Below are 16,217 nucleotides of genomic sequence, written 5' to 3'. Positions count from 1 at the left end.
GGATATTGGGCGACATAGAATTTCTGTTTTGTGTTATTTTTTTCTTTATAATTGCTACTTTATGTTCTTCTATAATTCCTTTTGCATTTTGGTAAATACATGCCTAATGTTTTTATAGACATATATGTGAGCTGACATTATGTATTAAATGTGAGATTTTCAGATTAGGAGATGTTGGGCTTTCTGAGAGCTCCCTTCTCCACAGTATTTCCACTCAATCTCTAACATAATTTACAGTTTGTTTTAACTAGGGAAGTATTTCCTATACCATTATGCTTTTAATCATGATTTTCTTTAAAACATTTGATTTACACAAGTCTCTAATGAACCACTCAACCCATGTATTTCTGGTGATGCTGCCCTCTCTCCCCCTGGCTTGTGGGCCATGTGTGGTCAAGGACTCTGCCAGATGACACATTACACTGTCTTAGCCCCAAGAAACCAGATCAATCCCAAATCATAGCTAACCCAGGGCTTTTGAGCATCACAAAGGAAGCATTTTCTTTTTCACAAGGCAATGGTATCTGGAAAGTTTTGAGGGGCCACTGCAATTTCTGACAATGAGAATTAGTAGAGAGAGAGAGAATCCAGACACTGACACAGAGACTGATGACAGATTTTCAAGTCCTGCCTAAGGTAAACATGAATCTAGGCCTATTTAGGATTTTTCAGCCATAGGAGCAAATGAATCCCCACTTTTCTTTAAACATTCTAGATCAGATTTTCTTCTATTTTTATCAGAAGATGTCTGATTTTAATACGCCAGTTGGTTTCCTTCTCCACATTAGCTAACTTACTAATAAATATTTATTGAATTTTGCTACATTAAAGGGACTTTGTAATTTCTTGGACTATTCAATGAATAAAACATGAAATTCCATGCCCTTGTATAATTTGTAGTATAGTAAAGTAAGCAGGTAATAAACCATAAACATGATACTAAGAAAATCTTTTTTTTTAATTTTTATTTATTTATGATAGTCACAGAGAGAGAGAGAGAGAGAGGCAGAGACACAGGCAGAGGGAGAAGCAGGCTCCATGCACCGAGAGCCCGACGTGGGATTCGATCCCGGGTCTCCAGGATCGCGCCCTGGGCCAAAGGCAGGCGCCCAACCGCTGCGCCACCCAGGGATCCCGATACTAAGAAAATCTTATAACACAATAGAGAGTAATCATGCAATGGCAAAAAGAACTTCTGGGAGAAGATCAGGAATGCTAGATGACATAGGAGGATAGGGAGCAAGCAAGTTGTAATTTTGTAAGATGGTCAATGGAATTATTTTTTCTTATTTAAAGGTTTTTTTCCCCAATAATTTCTATACATATCTTTTCTTGTATTTTATTCCTTCCCTTAATATATTCTAAAGTTTTCATTGTCATATTTTCATGATAATGCTACATATGGCTTTGTAGGCATGTCACCTGAGATAAGCTACCTTTTTGCAGTCAATAGAGAGGAAGTATTGACCTATGTTAGAGAAGTTCATTGAGAAGCATCACTGTCTTCCTGACATCACTGTCTTGTGCTGTGAGCTTTCGTCTGGTGCAGCAGCTGCTGGTACCTAGATCATGACCTCAAAGGGCCTTGCCTCTAGCCTTAATTCATTTCTGTTGTATCAAGCTTCAGGCTTCTGATGGACTAGTAGTGTTAAGCTCTTATTGCCACCCTACACCTTTATGACACACAGCACAGAAGATGGCAATGCTGCTTCCAGGAGATGTTAAATCCATATGCCAAAAGGGCCATTAAGATAGTGGAGAATTGTAGGGGAGTCCTGTGATAGTCATCACAAAAGAGACCAGTAATGGGAATGTGCCTGGAATAAATACTCCTGTCTTTCTTCCATAATAGAGTGTTTTGAGACACAGCTCTTTCACACCACCTCAACTCAGACACCAGTAAGATGGAGCAACTAGCAAAGCTTTCTGTAGAAATTGTGCTAAACTTCATAAAGGTTCACTCTGTTTTTGGTTTAGCTCATTGCCCTTTCCCTGTATCCTTGTATTCCTGAGTTTACACCTTCACAGTAAAATGTTAGCTCGTGCATATTGCCTCAAACTCAGTTTTTTTTTGGAGAATGTGGGCTCAGGCACTTTTGCATATATTTTGGAGACAAGAACAGTCATATCCAACATATGTCTTAAACTTCTTTACCTCATATTTTACAGTTCAACCACTTTCACATCAATAAATAATAATTCTTGGAGTTATACTTTACTTATGAACAAAATATTTTTCTGATACAGGAGCTAAGATGGCAGGTGGTGGACGACCCTAGGCTGGTCTTTTCCCTAGAATACAACTAGAAAACTATCAAATCATTCTGAATACCCAATAAATCAATCTAAGAACTGACAGAACAAACTCCACACTAGAGGGAGAGGAGAGGCCACAAGAAGGAAGGTAGAAGGTGGGGGATACATGGTTTGGAAGAGAAATGGGGTGCTGTGGAGCGGAGGGAGTCCTGGTCACAGAGAAAGGTGACAGAGAAGCAGATAGTGGGATACATAAGGAGAAGACTTGCCCAAAGCTGTTGGCTGGGAAAATGAGAGGGACTGATTTTTTTTAGATTTTGCAACCAGCAGGGTTCAAAGACTGGAGGTTTAGAGGTTGGCATAGATGGTGCGGATAGAGCCCTGAGCATGTTCTCTTCCTCCTGGAGAGAAGGTGGCAAGCAACCCCAGGGCAGATGGCATAGTCTGAGGATTGCCTAAAGCACATAGGAAGAGACTGTTCTCTCTTCTTGGAGCACATCTGTGAGAGGTGGCATTCACAGAGATGTCTCTCCAGGAACAAAGGAGCTGGTGGATACTATTGCCATCCTTGGCCCCTCAGTATAGCTGCAGAGTCACCTGCTGAGGGCAGCTAACTGGACACTGGCTACCTAGCCTGCTTGGCTTCAAAAGGAGCTGGCTGAGTCATTTCCGTCTCCCTGCCCCTCAGCATAAACCAAGTTTAGTAAACAGCACAGCTCCAACATTGGCTGCCTAACTTGCTTACACCAAGTCCCATGCCCCCCTGCCCTCTGCCAGTACTTCTTTTCTAGGCCAAGTGTGCCTAAGGATGAGTGCAGTGGGCCCTTTCCCCAGAAGACTGGCAGAAACCCTTGTACAAACCACATCTACGGACCATAGTTCTGCAAATATTCAGTTTTAATGGAAATAGCATTAGGTCTCGTTTATCAAGGAGACCAGATCACACCTACTTTAAACTCATCACACTCTGGCCGAGGTCCAAATACTGCCCACTATAGGCAAGGAAAACCTCTGCAGATGACTGAATTGAAGGATGGAACAGCCAAAACACAGCAGCAGAGCATATGCAGCACACACCAAAGACAACTTCCCTGAAGCACCAGGCCCTGGACACTATTTGACCTCTTCATAAAGCCATTACTGTCAGGAGCAGGGTATATAACAGGCTATTCTAAAACAAAGAAGATGACAGAGACTTAGACAAAATGCCAGGATGGAGGAAGTCATCCCAAATAAAACAAGTTAAGATCACAGATGGAGATCTAATCAAAAGAGATGTAAGAGATATACCTGATAGGGAATTTATAGTAATAATCATAAGGATACTTGCTGGGCTTGATAAGAGAATGGAAGACTTCAGGGAGGCCCTTAATGCAGGAATAAATCAGTCAGAAATGAAAAATACAATAACTGAGTTCAAAACAGGCTGGATATAATAAACACAAGGATGGAAGAAGCCGAAGAATGAATAAGTGATATAGATGAGAAAATAATGAACCTGAACAAAAGAAAGAAAGAACTATAGAGCAATAGAATAGACTTAGGAAACTCAGTGACTCCATCAAATTTATTAACATTTCTATTACAGAAGTCTTAGAGGAAGAAGAGATAGAAAAGGGGGCAGAAGATTTATTTGAGGGAATAATAGCGGAAAACTTCCTTAATCTGGGGAAGGAAACAGACATCCAAACCCAGGAGACAGAACTCCCATTAAAATTAACAAAATCAGGCCAAAACATACTGTATTTAAATTGGCAAAATATAGTAATGAAACAAATTTTAAAAGCAGCAAGAGAGAAGAAGTTCCTAATTTATAAAGGAAGACCTGTAAGCCTAACTGCAGATCTCTCCACTGAAACTTGGCAAGCTAGAATAGAGTGGCATAGTATATTCAATGTAGTGAATGGAAAAATCTGCAGCCGAGAATATTCTATCCAGCAAGACTATCATTTGGAAAAGAAGGAGAGATAAAGAGTTTCCCAGACAAACAGAAACTAATGGAGTTTGTGACCACTAAACCAGCCCTGTAAGAAATATTGAAGGGAATGAGTGGAAATACCAAAAGTGACAAAGATAAGTAAGGAACAGAGAAAATCTCCAGAACGACAAAACAAGTAATAAAATGACACTAAATACATATCTATCAATAATTACTTTGAATGTAAATGAACTAAATGCTCTAATCAAAACAAATAGGGTATCGCAATGGACTAAAAAACAAGACCATCTATATGCTGCTTATCACTTTAGACCTACAGACACCTGCAGATTAAAAGTGAGGGGATTAAGAAACATTTATCTTGCAAATGGATGTCAAGAAAAAGCAGGGGTAACACTACTTATTTCAGACAAACTAGAGTTTAAACCAAGGATTGCAACAAGAGGTGAAGAAAGGCACTATATCATAATGCAAGGGTCCATCCAACAAGAGGATCTAACAATTGTAAATATTTATTCCAATATGGGAGCACCCCACTATCTAAAATAATTAATAACAGAGAAACTCATTGATAATAATATAATAATAGTGGAAGACTTTAACACCCCACATATCAATGGACGGATTATCTAAGCAGAAAATCAACAAAGAAGCAATGGCTTTAAAAGACACACTGAACCAGATGGACTTAACAGACATACTCAGAACATTTCATCCTAAAGCAGAATACATATGCAAGTGCACATTATCCATTTGAGGGACAATCTCCAGGATAAATCACATACTAGGTCACAAAGCAGGCCTCAACAAGTACAAAAAGATTGAGGTATATATACTATGCATATTTTCTGATCATACACTATGAAACTTGAAGTCAACCACAAGAAAAAATTTGCAAATACCACAAATACATACAGGTTAAACAGTATGCTACTGAAGAATGAATGGGTCCATCAGGATATCGAATAAGAAATTTAAAAAATACATGAAAATGAAAACATGATGATCCAAAACCTTTGGGATGCGGCAAAAATGGTGCTACAAAGGAAATATATAGCAGTATAGGCTTGCCTCAAGAAGCAAGACAAATCTCAAACAATCTAACCTTACATCTATCTAAAAAGGACCTAGAATAAAAAAATGAAGCCGAAAGTCCAAAGAAGGGAAATAATAAAGATTAGAGCACAAATAAATGATATAGTAACTAAAGAACTCAAAAGTACAGAGCAATGAAACCAGGAGCTCGTTATTTGAAAAAAAAAAAATTGATAAACCTCCAGCCAAACTTATCAATAAAAACAGGGATCCAGATAAATCACAAATGGGAGAGGAGAAATAACAACCAACACCACAGAAATACAAGATAATATTATAAAAAAACTATATGCCAACAGATTGGACAATCCAGAAGAAATGGATAAATTCCTAACATATAAACTACCACAGCTGAAACAGGAAGAAGTAGAAAACTTGAGCAGACCAATAACCAGCAATAAATAGAATCAGTAATCAAAATCTACCAAACAAACATAAATCCAAGACCAGATGGCTTCACAGAAGAATTCTACCAAACATTTAAACAAATTAATATCTATTCTACTCAAACTATTCCCAAATATGCAAGTGGAAGGAAAACTTCCAGGTTCATTCTATGAGGCCAAAATTACCCTGATACCAAAACCAAAGACCCCATTAAACAAAGAGATCTATAGGCCATTATCCTTGGTGAACATGGATGCAAAAATTTTTCACAAAAGACTCACAAATTGTAGTACCTTAAAAGAATTCACCATGATCAAGTGGAATTTATTCCTGGGCTACAGGGGTGGTTTATATTCACAAATCAATCAATGTGATACAGCACATTAATTAAAAAAGGATAAGAACTATATCATCCTCTCAATAGATACAGAAAAATCATCTGGCAAAATACAGCATTCATTCTAGATAAAAACCCTCAATAAAGTAGGGCTAGAGAGAACATACCTCAACATAACAAAGGCCATATATGAAAAACCCACAGCTGATATCCTCAATGGAGAAAACTGAGATATTTTCTTCTATGTCTTATCAGGAATAAGGCAAGGATGTCCATTTTCACCACTGTTACTTAACATAGTACTACAAGTCTTAGCCTCAGCAACCAGACAACAAAAAAGAAATAAAGGCATCCAAATCAGCAAGGAAAAAGCAAACTGTCATTATTTGCAGATGACTCTATATAGATAGATACTTTATATATATATATATATATATATATATATATATATATATATATATATATAGATAGATACTCTATATATAAAAAATCAGAATATTCCACCAAATAACTACTGTAAATGAAACACAAATTCAGTAAAGTTTCAGGATACAAAATCAATGTACAGAAATCTATTTCATTTCTATACACCAATTATGAAGCAGCAGTAAAACAAATCAAGGAATCAATCCTATTTAAAATTGTACCCCAAGCCAATAAGATACCTAGGAACACATCTACCCAAAGAAGTAAATTATCTGTACTCTGAAAACTATAAAATGCTGATAAAAGAAATTGAGGATGACACAAAGAAAGAGAAAAACATTCCATGCTCATGGATTAGAAGAATAAATATTGTTATGATGCCTATGTTACCCCAAACAATCTATACATTTAATGCAACCCCTATCAAAAATACCACCAGCATTTTTCACAGAACTATAACAAATGATCCTAAAATGTGTATGGAACCAGAGAAGATCCTAAATGGCCAAAGCAACCTTGAAAAAGAGAAACAAAGCTGAAGGTACCACAGTTCCAGACTTCAAGTTACATTACAAAGCTAATGATCAAGGCAGTATAATACTGGCACAAAAACAGATACATAGATAATAAGAAGAATAGAAAACCCAGAACTGAACCTACCACTCTTTGATCAATTAATCTTTGACAAAGCAGGTTAAGAATATTCAATGGAAAAAAGATACTCTCTTCAAAAATGATGTTGGGAAAACTGGACAGCAGCATGCAAAAGAATTAGCCTGGACCATTTTCTTATACCATACACAAAAATGAATTCAAAATGGATGAAAGACCTAAACATCATATAGGAAACTATCAAAATCCTCAAAAACACAGGCAGTAACTTCTTTGAGATCAGCTGTAGCAATTTACTACATATGTCTCCTGAGACAAGGGAAACAAATGGAAAACCAACTATTGGAATTTCATGAAGATTAAGTTTCTGTACAACAAAGGAAACAACAAAACTAAAAGGCAACTTTTGGAATGGGAGAAGATATTTGCAAATAACATATTTGATAAGGGGTTAGTATCCAAAATATATAAAACTCAATATCCAAAAAAAACAAATAATCCAGTGAAGAAATGGGCAGAAGACATGAATAGACATATTACCAAAGAAGACATCTAGACAGCTAACAGACACATGAAAAGATGCTCAACTTCACTCTTCATCAGGAAGATGCAAGTCAAAAGTACAATGAGATATCATCTCACAGCTGTTAGAATGACTAAAATTAACAACACAGGGAACAACAGATGGTGGTGAGGATGCAGAGAGAGAGAAATCTTTTACACTACTAGTGGTAATGCATATTGGTGCAGAGCCCAAATGCCCATCAACTGGTGAACAGATAAAAAAGACGGGATATAATAATGTAGATATAGATACACACACTGGAATATTATTCAGCCTTAAAAAAAAGAATGAGATCTTGCCACTTGCAATGATGTGGATGAAACAAAAGAGTTCTGCTAAGCAAAATAAGTCAACTCCAGAAAAAAACAAATACTATAAGATTTCACTCATCTGTGGAATTTAAGAAACAAAGCAAATGGACGTTGTGGAGGAAACAAGACACAAATCAAGAAATAGACTCTTAACTAGAGAAAACAAACTGATGGTTACCAGAGGGAGGGTGTTTTGGGGCATGGGTTACCGATGTGATGGGTATTAAGGAGGGCACTTGTGATGAGCACTGGGTGTTGTATAGAAGTAATTAATCACTACATTCTACATCTGAAACTCATATTATACCGTATGTTAACTAACTGGAATTTAAACAAAAACTTGGAAAAAAAAAGTATTCTTCTTATGTGTGATTCTTCACAAAGATGTAAGGAAACTTAACTCTAATTTCACTAGCATTATTCTTTCTCCAATACTTTGGACATGGACTTTAATATTTCAGAAGTAGAAGTTGAAGTTGAATTCTATTGGAATTAAGTTAAACCTGGAAATATTGATACTAGCATGAAAAATTCTTGCCATTTGAGAAACCATATTCCTTCTCACACATACAGTGGAGTAGCCAAGGGCCTTTTGCAATGTAGTCCTATGGAATGCAGAAATGTAGAGTAGCTAAGCAACAGTGAGATGAGAATTCTAGGTAGCTGAAGTTAGAACTCCTAATTGTATGAGTTGTAAAAACGAGGGCCCCACAAAACAAAACAAAACAAACAAAAAACCTACTTCAGTGTCATGGGATTTATAATGCTCAAATTTGTATGTGGAATTATCATTTGAGCAAGAAAGTAGGAATAGGGTCTGAGCAAATAAAGAAAACTGGGTTTTACTGCTTTTATGAACTAGATCAGAGCCTTCAAATATGACAGTTATATCTATAACCAAGAAACATCCTTCCTTACTATTTATGGATAAGTTATTATCAATTATCATATTTTCTCATGTGTAATATATGTACAACTTGCAGTTCTGGATAATTTTATGCCTACAGTTGTTGAGGTTTTTTTTTAAATCTCAAAAAACTTATTTTTAACCCTTTCCCTTCTCTGTGCTAATTTTCCCTTGCCTACTGTACCTTCACTAAAAATCCCCATTCTTGTATAGTTTTACTTCATAAAGTGTAGGAGGACAGTGGTGATGGGGTTTCAAATAAACACAGAGTTGCTTCTAGGATTCAATCTAATGTTATGCATAAATGATCTCAGACCTTTTGAATGCATTTTTTGGGATTCCCTTCACTATTTTGTTGTTAAAGGCTACAAAAATGAGCCTTTTTTGTAAGGGGTTCCGTGGGACTTTAAGTAAAATATTTTTTGGTGTATGTAGATGCCTAATCAAGCTGACAGCATTAGTAGGTCATTATCCTGGATTAAAAGTCATTCTGTAGTCACCACAAAATACTTTTTCCCTATCATGCAAAAGTTAGCAGTTGGCATGGCCAAATGCAATTAGAGATGTTCCAAATAGACTGTTAGAATGGAAGCTCAAGTTAGTTTTATTAAATGTAGAAATTATTGAGCATTTTGGGTTTAATATTTCAAGTGTTCTGAACTTGAATCTTTTGTTACTTTGGGCTCGGGATAATGAATTTTTCTTTTTCAAGAACAATATTTTAATAGCTTATTAAAAAACAATTTCCAAAATCTATTTCAAAAGCTTTTAGAGCCTCAAGTTGCTCTCTTAAAATATAATTTGATGAATAAAGTATAATCGACAATTAGTCACATATGGACTGGATTTTCCTCAGAATACATAAAGTATTAAAGTTTCAAAGTAAAAAAAAAAAAAAGAAAAGCAAACTATGTCAATTCCATTGTCTTCAGAATTCATGTCAAGATTTAGACTTATATCCAAAGCATACTAGGTTTAGGTCTTTAAAATTCGTACAGTGAAGAAATTGCTTTGTGGAATGGGTCATTGAAATGAGAAATCTGCCAACAATTGATACTTTGTTAGTAGGGTTTTTACCAATCGCTCAACAATGTTCCATGACCTTATTTATTTATTTTTTTTTTTCAAACGACAAATCAGCTTTCCAACTGAGCTTATTTTTCTAAGGAAAAAATCTTTTCACCTTGAAAACAAATATCCTCAAACCCAAGGGAGACATTTGGTCTACATACATTTGGAATGTATGTAGATAAGTGGTAAGGCACGATGATATGGGAGTTTTAATGGTTAGAAAATAAATAAAATTAATTCAGTTTCTTTCTTTACACTTCTCTCTGTAGCCTTTATATCACATTGCTATTTTGGGTGACATTAGAAACAAGTATGCAATATTTATAGAAAGATGTTACTCTAGTGATAACGTATTACAAAAAGCCTTGGCAACAATCTAAGACACAGCAGGGGAGCTGCATGAGAGCTATTTTTGTAATGTTTAAAATTATACTAAATTAAAAAAAAATCCCTGTTGGGTTTTAAGCTTTAAATAGCATGGTGTGGTGTAACTGATCAGAGGATTAGATTCTGATAATTTATTACATAAAATGAAGCACATGTTGACAAATAATATTTATGTATGAAAAACATTTTAGGTCATTTTGATGTAATTCAGTATCTAAAGTCTTTCTCAATGGATTTTTTGTCTAAAAATAGAGGACTATAAAATGGAAACTGTATTAAAATAATTTGAAATAGTAAACTCCTGGAAAATATTAACAACTAAAGTACATACACCATACATACATACATGCATACATACATACATACACACATAATCTCTAAAACTATGAGACCTGGATTAGCCTGTTACCAGGTAAATCTCTCTTTTTCTAATTCTATTTTTATTTTGTAGTAGCTTTATGGAGATAGAACTCACACCAAATGCAATTCACTTTTTTAAACCATTTTATTACGTGATTTGCACCATCATCACAGACACATGCAATTGTACTCTATCCAATTTTAAAATATTTTTATAGTTCTCACCCCTTCTTCTCTACCACCATCCATCTCCTAGCACTGAGTAACTACTAATCTACTTTGTTTCTATAGATTTCCCTTTCCTGAACTTTTGTATGAAACAAATATGTGGTCTTTTGTGGCTGGCATTTTTCACATAGCATGATGTATCCAGGGTTCGTCCATGTTGTAGCGTGTATTAATATTTCATTACTTTTGATGGCTAAATACTGTTCTATTTTATGGATATAACACATTATGGTTCATCCATCCATCAGTTGATGGATATTTGTTTTTTCTGCTAGCTTTTGGCTATTATGCTATGAGCATTAGTGTACAACTTTTTGTGGGAATGTATATTTTCACCTCCCTTAGGTCTAATTCTCTTTTTAAAGTCATATTTTGTGAGAAGAAAGAATTCACATTCTATCTGAAACTTAGGTGAATAAAAATCAAGGATGTGTCTTATTATATCAATAGCCTACTAGAAGAGGTTTTGGCTCTTCTATAATTTTAAGAGTTTTTTTTTTTACATTTTGGTTCTAGAATATATATAACCTTTTAGTCTTACTTACTTGACTTTTAAAATAATGATTATATAACAATGATATATATGTAATATTAATACAAATATATATAATAATGACTGCATGTATTATGAGTATGTTAAACTTAACATGTAAATTTTCTTTTTTTTCCTATGCTCACTTCTCAGAATTGATATTTTTTTATGTGCAGAGCAGGAAACAGGATGAAGTAAACATACTAGAAGACTATGATAAACAGGTAGATATTTAAACCTTATTTGGTAGTTTCAAGATATTTGTGTTACCATTGTCCCTGGCACCCAAAATTGTTTGCTAAGGTTTCCAACAAAGGGGCCACTTCACTTGCTGAAGACTCTCTATCTGTACAATCTGTCTGTGGGAATTCTCTCTTATTCTTTTAAAAGGAATCTTAAGAGTTGAAGAAAAGGTAAACACATTCTCAAAACAGAAGTTTTTACACTTAATGATATTTATGTTTTTATAAGTAAATCTCCTATTAGTCTTTGAATTCTAGTATTGAGAGTTCAGTGTGAAACAGGAATATTGTCGTGGAAGACTTTTGGTTACACCTGATGCCCAGTTCAAATCATACTTAACCAAATATTTTATTTCCCTAGACAACTATATCATTATGTATGTGTATATACCTCAGCACTAAAGACTTTTTGTAATAAATGTATTAGATGTTCAGGTTTAATTGAAGCAAGGGTAAATTCTTGTTTAAATTCAAGGCCAGAATTTGTCTCTTAATATGTAATTGGTATTTACTTAACATACTCAAAGTTATAATTAGAGTCCTTACTGGAGTTAGAGAAGAGACTTTGACTATAGTGGCAGAAAAAATTTACAACAGATCAGAAAAAGAAACTCAATGCTTTAAACAGGCAGTAAAATCAAACTCTAATGGGGTCTAGTGGAAGAGAGGATTGTTATGTTTTATTCTCCATTTGTTTTATATATCATATTCTTCAGAATTTATATTTTGTTATTCAATATAAATAAAGCACTGGATGTTATTTTTTCATGTCCTTGTACCAATTAAGTGGTAATAATATCATAAGAAACAACCATATGTCCAAGTAATGAGAATTACTGACTTTTGAAAACTGAGTAAGTAGACATAATTTTATCAGGATTTTTTTTTTTTTTTTTTTACATTTTGGTTCTAGAATATATATAACCTTTTAGTCTTATTTACTTGACTTTTAAAATAATGATTATATAAAATGATATATATGTAATATTAATACAAATGTATGTAATAATGACTACATGTATTATGAGTATGTTAAACTTAACATGTAAATTTTCTTTTTTTCCCTATGCTCACTTCTCAGAATTGATATTTTTTTATTATTAATATTAAGTGCAGAGCAGGAAACAGGATGAAGTAAACACTTTAAGGATCTTCTGCAATGGAAACAACACAAACTTTGGCTTTTCTTATAAGAACTTATATTGATTCACTTTGGAAAGAAATGATTCTTGACACACACACACACAATTTGGAATATACCTTAGTGAAAAGTATGCTTATATGTTTGAATAGAAAAACATAAATTCATTAATTATTGAAGAAATTTTAATGACTTCACAGATATGGTAGAGAAAGATTAAATTTTACCCACTTCTTTCTAGATGTAGGTAATACTTATGTATGTTTTCTGTTTACTGAGCTAACAATATCTACACATACATATATACATCTATTTATTAAGTTTCATTTAATATTGACAACCATCTTATTTTTCCATTTTACAGGTGTTTAATATGAAAAAAATCATAACATTTAATGGATTAAGGTGTGACTGCACCCACTCAGTACAGTTACTAAAATCAGTGAATCATACACTTGAAATGGGTCAATTTTATATGCAGAAGATAAACCCTGATAGAGTTGCTTTAAAAAAATCAAATTGGAAGTAATTACAATAGTATCTCCTATCTATATTCTGTTTACTATTTTCCAGGAACTGTGTTGAACACTCTTCATGGATTGCTTTATTAATTACAATAATCTATAACGTATGCACCATTCATATTTATAGATGAAGAAACTAACCAGTATAAGTTATGATAATTGCTCAATTCACACAAAGGTTTTTGGTAATTGCTCAATTCACACAAATGGTCATGTAGATAAGAATGTATATCCTCCCTAAATGTATGGGCCACAATGCATAGACATTACTCAAATTAGATTAAAACATTTCTATTCAGGTCAAGGATAATAATTTGCTGCTTATTTTTAACAACATTTTAAAGTAGCTAATTATATGAGACCCATGACTCCAACACCAGACTAACCTCTGACCATTCTAGTATGTGATAGGGAATTTCCCTTTATTTAAAAAGGTAATCTGCATTCGTAAGTCTGTGAATTTCTGCTCAAAGTATGCTAACTTGTAATACGTAGTTTATAATAATGGTGGAAGTGCCTACTTGAGACTAATGGAAAAGATGTTGTGATGTTTTTAGTTGATCTAATAAAAATTTAGTATTTACAGCAAGTACTACCTAAATGATTTTATTATCTAATGAGTAATTAGCCCAAACATTTTTTTTAATAATAGACTTTGTCACTCCTTTCCTTCAAGAAAAGAAGAAGAAAAAAACATAAACATAAACAAAGAGCAAAGCTCTGATCTCCTCTGATAGAGCTAGTGCACATCAGCACTCTGATTTTTCTTATTGCTTTAAATTATATTTTCTCATCAGTTTTCATATTGTAGGATAAAATCACAACTTCTTAAGGTTGGTGTTATGAACTTTAGAAAAATACAAATCTGGGTTGGAATTGCTAACAGTAGTCCTTGGAACCCATGGTCGTCACCTGCAAAGTAGGACTACAAATACCTACCTGTATATTTGTATTTGTTGTAAGTCTATGATAAGAATTACCAAAAGCAGCGCTAGGCCCATGATAGGTACTTATATGTACCTATTAATAATAATAGTAGATTAGAACATACTTGCACTCTCCTTTTAAGAATGTGTGTGTTTTTAAGCAAGATTATCCACCTTTGAAACTTTAGGCAATCCTTGAAAGATGGAGTTTTAGTTTCTGAAGTACTGCTGCAATTGTATTGATTGCATTTGGTATTTTTTAATGATGATGCATCTCTAAAGAAAGACTAACAGAATTTTGTTTTCATATTTGAAATTCTTTATGCATTGTAGAATCATATGCTTGGAAATAATAGTAGAGATATTACATAAATGAGTGAACAATCTCTAAGGATAAGCAAAAAGAATCAAGAAAGATATTCTTTCCAAAAGAGGGACACCAACTAATGCTAATCCATTGGAGTTTAGGTAGGAAACATGTGCTTATTGTCTTTTTCCTCAGCATAGGATGGGTTCATCTGCCAGGTTCCATTTGTTCACTTATTAAATAATATACACTGTCTGTGAAAAGGTTATAAACAGAAAGGGAGAGCAAGGTGAAAGTCACTGGCATTCTTCTGGAGCTGTCTGATATAATATAACCTGAAGTTACATGAAATGGTGAAGTGATGCAAGAAGATTCTAAAACAATGTCAACTTTCAGAAGGTCATATAGTCTATTTCCATTTATAAATGATGGGAAATTATAGGAAAACTATGTTGTTGGGATGAAACTGGGTTCTGCTCTTGAATAGGTATGACCTTTGGCGAGTAATTTAACCTCTTTAAGTCTCAGTTTCTTTATCTTTACAACAGGGAAAGGGTGGTTATAGGGTCTCATTCATTTATTCATTTAGCAGATATTTATTGGTCATTTCTCAAGTACTAGGTTCTGTGTTAAATTGTGAGAATGATTTAGGGAATAGGAAAGAGGCTCTGTGCTTTTGGAGCTTTTATTTTATATGTAAGCACACAATATTCAAATAGCAAATTAACATGTAAGATAATAATTAATGTGGTAAATTCCAAGAAGAAAATATGAGAAGGAAAGATCAATTGTAGGTAGTGTTCCCAGCATCAATCAATAAGCAAAGTTGAATTCTGATCCAAGCCTGGGAGGATAGGAGCCATTCATATGAAGATCTTAGGACTGAGTTCTGCAGGCACAGGGACTTAGAGGTGGAGTGTTAGTGGCTAGAAAAGGCTTCCTGGGTCAGAGGAAAGGAAATATGGGCTTTGGAATACAAAGACCGAGTGGCTATATGTATATCAGAATTGCTATGCACTTTTGGTCACCATGTACTCCTTATTCTTTCCTCTATTGAATGATATGTTACAAAGGTTACCTTCACTTTGTCTCTCATTGCACGTTGGGTCTCTGAGGGGCATAAAACTTGTCTTTCAACTTCACAGGTCTCCGGATTGAGAGAAGTTATGGTGAAGACCTGTACGTGGGAACCCCTGGGTGGCTCAGTGGTTTAACGCCTGCCTCCGGTCCACGGCGTGATCCTGGAGTCCTGGAATTGAGTCCCACGTCAGGTTCCCTGCATGGAGCCTGCTTCTCCCTCTGCCTGTGTCTCTGCCTCTCTCTCTCTCTCTCTCTCTCTCTCTCTCTCTCTCTGTCTCTCATGAATAAATAAATGAAATCTTAAAAAAAAAAAAAACCTGTATGTAAGGATTCTTATCCATATTCAGACCTGGGTCAAAACATGAGACTAAATGGTGTGTCTAATGTCATAAGTGGATAAAAAGTGATTAGAGACAGTGTACTCGAAGGATAGAGTATATTTTGCAAGTGGGAAGGGTGCTAGTTGTTGTGCTCAAAAGGCAGACTGTGGTAGACTCTCAGAGATGACTGTGATCATGCCTACCGTGCTGCTTTCTAAAATGACTTTACTATTCTTAACAAGAGTTAGAGAATATTTTACTTCC

This window comes from Vulpes lagopus, chromosome 13, assembly GCF_018345385.1.
Source record: "Vulpes lagopus strain Blue_001 chromosome 13, ASM1834538v1, whole genome shotgun sequence".
NCBI classification, from domain to species: domain Eukaryota; kingdom Metazoa; phylum Chordata; class Mammalia; order Carnivora; family Canidae; genus Vulpes; species Vulpes lagopus.
This window is presented reverse-complemented; position numbering follows the sequence as displayed.